We start from the raw sequence: 5,735 nt of genomic DNA, 5'->3' as shown, positions 1-5,735 counted from the left end.
CTAGGAGTCCTCAAGATCTTTTCAGAGGAAATATTAGGTCAAAACTATTTTCATAATAGTAAGAAGCAGCTATTTGCCTTTTCTACTGGGTTGACATTGCACTTACAGTATAAAAGCAATACTGAGTTATGAGTAAACTGCTGGCTTGAGTCAGTCATTGCATCCTTCTGTACCCAAGAGTGGGGGAGAGGGGGTTCACTCGAGTGTCCTTGATGAATTAGTGAAAAGTATTAATTTTTAAAGTTAACTCTCAATTCCTAAGTTCACTTCATTTTACACATTTAAAGTGACAAAATATACATTTCTGCTCTATACAAAAGTACATCCGTTGTCTCAAGGAAAAGCACTTACGTGATTGTTTGATTTGTGAGGTGAACTAGCTGGCCAGGCATTTCAGTCAATAGAGAACAATAAACCATTCACTCATTCAGTTAATACTTCTTGAGTTCAATGTTCTTAGTGTGAATTAAGTGTAATCACCACCAGCTCTCTTTCAAAGTTGAATTATACATGGCAAATTTCCTATCTTTTCTTAATAATATTGATACATAATTCACATTCTGTACAATCACAAATTTTAAATATACAATTCAATGGCTTTTAGTCTATTCACAGAATTGTGCAACATCACCATAATCAGTTTTAGAACATTTTTATCACCTCAAGAAGGCGATAAAAATAAGTATTGCACCTTGGCAATCCTTATCAATAGGTCCCCATTTCTTCCCAACATCCCCAGTTCTAGGCAATCACTAATCTAGCTTTTGTTTTTATAGATTTGTCTATTCTGGGCATTTCATAAATCATACAGTGTGTGTTCTTTTGTGACGGGCCTCTTCTGCTTAGCATGTTTTTGAGGCCCACCTATGTTGTACCATATATCCGCACTTCATTTCTTTTTATTGCCAAATAATATTCCATTGCATGGATACACCACATTGTATTTATCCTTTCACAGTTAATGGAGATTCGAGTCATTTCCACATTTTGGCTATTATGCTGACAGTATACCGCTATGAAATTTTATATACAATTTTTTGTGGGGGTTACATTTTTGTTTCTCTTGGGTGGATATGCAGAAGTACAATTGCTGGGTCATATGGTAACTCTTTGTTCAACCTTTTGAGGAACTGCCAGACTGTTTTCAAAAGCAGCCAGGAAATCATTCTTTTTTTTTTTTTTTTAAGATTTTATTTATTTGTTTGACAGAGAGAGACACAGCCAGTGAGAGAGGGAACACAAGCAGGGGGAGTGGGAGAGGAAGAAGCAGGCTCCCAGCGGAGCAGGGAGCCCGATGCAGGGCTTGATCCCAGGACCCTGGGATCATGCCCTGGGCCGAAGGCAGATGCTTAATGAATGAGCTACCCAGGCACCCCCAGCCAGGCAATATTATTAAAAACTTTCAGCACTCATTCATTTACTCTTTTAGGAAACATTTACTGAAAACTAACTATGTCCAGTTCCATGTTCTATATATTAGAGATATAATGGCAACCAAAATAGAGTCTCTGCCATAATGGAGATGATAACCTAGCAGAGAAAATAGACAAAATCATAACTTTTAGGATAAACATAATGGTAAGGAAAGTACAGGATATAAATGGCCAAATAATAGAGGGACCTAAACTGTTTAGATACCTGGTAGGATCTCCCTGAGAAAGAAATGTTTTTGCTGAGACTCAAGTGAAGGGATAATCAGAATTAACTTGGCAAAGAAGGAGGAAAGTGCTTGGCACAAAGGAACAAATTAATATAAAACCCTAGAGGTAAGGAGGGAATGTGCTTTGCTTGAGAAACCAAGAGAAATTCAATGTGACTGCAAAGTGTATACTGTGCAAGATGAAAGAGGGTAAAAACTGAGTCTGGAGGAGTAGATGGAGACCACTGAGGGGTTTTTAATAGAGCAGTAAGGCAATTAGTTTTGTGTTCTTGTAAGAACAGTCTTGTTTCTATCTGGAAAATGGATTGGAGGAAAGCAAGCCAGAAGCATGAAACCAGTTCAGAGTTTATAGAGAAAGAGTGTCCAGAAATTTAGTGGCCCAGACTACAGTGGTGGTAGTGGACTTGAAGGAAATAGAACGAAATCAAGAAACCCTTAGAGAGTAGAATCAGTAGGACACAGTGATTGATTGCGGATTGATAGTGGAGGGCAAGAAACAGGAAGGAGTCAAATAGATTTTCTTTTCAGTTACTGGGTGGATGGTAATGCTCTTTACAAAGATGGAGACACAGGGAATATGACATCATGATCCACAGGTCAATGTACAAAGAAGGAACCTTTCCCATGTACTCACTACATGCAAAGCACTGGGGCTAAGGCTGTGAATATAAAACTAAGGAAAATACATATGCTGTAGACAGATAATGATCCCTCCAAATATGTCTACATCCTTATCCCTGAAACCTGCGGTATATTACCTCACAAGATGTGAAGAAAAGAGTTAACATAGCAATTCTAAATTTCCATCCTTGAAAAGCCTTCCTTGCAAGATTAGCGCTTGGCTAGCCTCTGGGAACTTAAATTTTGGAGGGTTCCCACCGCTAACTGGTAAGAATGGCTCACTGGGCCTAAAACGTTTGTGCAAGCAATATGTTTTGTGCTGAACATCTGCATTCCTTCTAGGAATCTGAAATTATGGCACATGACAGACAAAGTATGCCCACAGACCAGCTCCAATAAAAACTCTGGGCACTGAGTCCCTAATGAACTTCTCTGTTCAGCAACATTTTACATATGCTGTCACAACACAGTGCCAAGGGAATGAAGCACATCCTATGTGATTCCACTGGGAGAGGACCCTTGAAAGCTTGCACCTGTTTTCCCCCAGAATTTGCCCCATGTGTGTTTTAGTTGACTTGGCTTTGTTTTGTTGTTGTTGTTGTTGTGATTGTTGTTTGTGCTGTAATAAATCATAGTGGTGAATATTACTATATGCTGAGTTCTTCATGTCCTCCGAGCAAAGCGTTCAAACCTGAGGGTGGTCCTGGGAAGCCTAAACACACATAGTGAAAGGGATTTTGCAGATGTGATTAAAAGCTTTGAGATGAGGAGCTTCTCCTGGATTATCTGAGTGGGCCCAATGTAATTGAAGCAAAGGTCAGAGTGGTGTGATTGCTGATTCTGAAGATGAAGAATTGGGCCATGAGCCAAGGATGGCAGGCAGCCTCCAGAAGCTACAGAAGATAAGGGCGAGGACTCTTCCATAAAACCTCCAGAAGGAACCCTGCCAACACCTTGATTTTAGCCTAGTGAAATTCATTTCAGACTCTGACCTCCAGCACTGTAAGATAGTAATTTTGTGCTGTTTCGAGACAGTAAATGTGTGGTCATTTGTGATGGCAGTACTAGGAAACTAATATAGATGACCTCAGGGACCATGAAATTTGGTGAATGACACAAATACATATACACAATACTTCCCAAAGATTTTAATTACAAAGTTTAACTATTGTATACTATCCAGTTTACCGCAACTATTCTCTTTTCCAAGAATAATGACAGTATTTAGGAATTATCAGAAAGTAAAGCCTTTCTAAGCTACCCGGAGAGGGGTCCATGTTGTGTTGCTCTGGGTTACCATCCTAGCTTAAAGGGAAACTTTCACAATGTCCAGAGTCCTTGATGAAAGAGGAGGATGTCCTCAAATCCCTTGCAGCAGGAACCTGCTTAGGTGGCACCAAACTTGACTTCCATCTACAAAAGGAAAAGCGATGGCATCTACATGATAAATCTGAAGACAACCTGGTAGAAGCTTCTGCCAGCAGTTCATGCCATTGAAAGCCCAGTTGATGTGAGTATCATAGGCTGCATGAGTACTGGCCAGCTGACTGTGCTGAAGTTTGGGGCTGTCACTGGAGCCACTCCTACTCTGGCCACTCCACACCTGGGACATTCACTAACCAGATCCTGGAAGCCTTCTAGGAGCTGAGGCTTCTGGTGATTACCGATCCCAGGGCTGACCACCAGCCTCTCACGGAGGCATCTTATGTTAACCTGCCTATGTTGCTGTGTAACACAGACTCTTCTCTGTGCTATGCGGACGTTGCCATCCCATACAGCAACAAGGAGCTCACTTGGTTGGTCTGATGTGGCAGATGCTGTCCCAGGAAGTTCTGCACATGCATGGCACATTCTCCTGTGAGCCCCCACAGAAGGTCATGACTGATCTCTTCTTCTCCAGAAATCCTGAAGAGATTGAAAAGGAAGGGTAGGCTGCTGTTGAAAATGCTGCGACCAAGGAGGAATTTCAGGATGGGTGGACTCCTGCAGCTCCCAGATTTACTGTTACTCAACCTGAGGATGCAGACTGGTCTGCAGGCATGCAGGTGCCCTCTGTGACTATTCAGCAGTTCCCCACTGAAGACTGGAGTGCCCAGCCGGTACTGAAGCTGGTTTGCAGCTCCCACTGCTCAGGCTGTTGAATAGGTAGGAACAACCACCAAGTGGCCCTAAGCTGTTCTTCCATAGACTCTTAAACAAAAAATAGAAATAAGATTGACAGAAAGTAACGTCTAAACATCTCTCTAAAAATAGAGAGAAAGAAAAGAAAAGAAAAAAGAAAAGAAAGAAAGAAAGAAAGAAAGAAAGAAAGAAAGAAAGAAAGAGAAAGAGAGAAAGAGAGAAAGAAAGAAAAGAGAGAAAGAAAGAAAGGTGGAAGGAAGGAAGGAAGAAATGGGGAGGGAAGGAAAGAAGGAAGGATGGATTTCAAGGGACAGCTTCTTATAGATTAAGAAAAGTAAAATAAAATTGTCCTACTTGACATTTTTCAACTCCTGTCACACATAACAACACTGTGCAATACATAAGTTTAAATGACAAGATGGTTTACCAAATCATGAGCCAGAAAACATAATATACAGGTTTTAATACTTGTTTTAAATATTTTTTGAGGTGGTAGAAAAAGAAAAAAACACCAGCTGGTAGTTTATCAGGTTAGAAAACTCTGGTAGACTTTCTTGATAAAAACTAGAAGGTAACATGATGTTAATTATGGTGAGACAGAGTTAATTGATGGACTGGTCAATAATACATATAAAATAAGGTTTCTACTACCAAGAAAACAGATGTCTCTTTGATGGAAAGTCAAAGTTAGACAATATGACTGCTTTTAATTTCACAGTCTTGTGATTCTTCATAAAACTTTTAAAGATCAATTATGTCCTATCAATGTTAGATCCAAGCCAAACTAAGTGATTTATGTACAAATACCCTCACACATGGAATAATTGTTGATTGAGAAACTTATCTTTATTAACCATGAACTCAAGAGATTATATTGGGAAGCAATTTACGCTTATGACTTTCTATACACTTTTTAATTCACTTCCATTTTATGTTTTAAAAATATACCCTTTAAATAACTGGAGGACAAGAGATACTGCTTTTATTTTAGAACTAAATTAAACACAGTAGTTTAATGTGGTGATTCAGATGTGTCTTTAAAATTTAGGTGATATTATGTTTAATCCAGTTTTTCAAATAAGAGCTTTCAATGGTGTTGCACTTCAATGAAAATTCCAGTCCTTGAGAGTTGGCTTCACTATTAATTATACAAATATTCCCACGGTATTCACTACTACATTAAAGACACAGGGTTCAGCACAGATGAGTAAAGAAGAGGCTCTGATCTCAAGGAGTTCCTAGGCTAATGGTGGAGACTGACACATGAACAGATCATAATAAAGATGGGATGGAAAAATACAGCAATAGAAATATGCAATACACAGCACCTAAC

The 5,735-nt window shown here is 39.4% G+C and overlaps 1 pseudogene; it reads left to right on the top strand.

Moving 5' to 3' along the window:
• The first annotated feature begins 3,622 nt into the window (after nt 1-3,622).
• LOC109490679 lies at nt 3,623-4,453 on the top strand (annotated as a pseudogene).
• The last annotated feature ends 1,282 nt before the right edge of the window (nt 4,454-5,735 follow it).

Source organism: Ailuropoda melanoleuca, chromosome 19 (assembly GCF_002007445.2).
Source record: "Ailuropoda melanoleuca isolate Jingjing chromosome 19, ASM200744v2, whole genome shotgun sequence".
In the NCBI taxonomy this organism is placed as follows: domain Eukaryota; kingdom Metazoa; phylum Chordata; class Mammalia; order Carnivora; family Ursidae; genus Ailuropoda; species Ailuropoda melanoleuca.
This window is presented reverse-complemented; position numbering and strand designations above follow the sequence as displayed.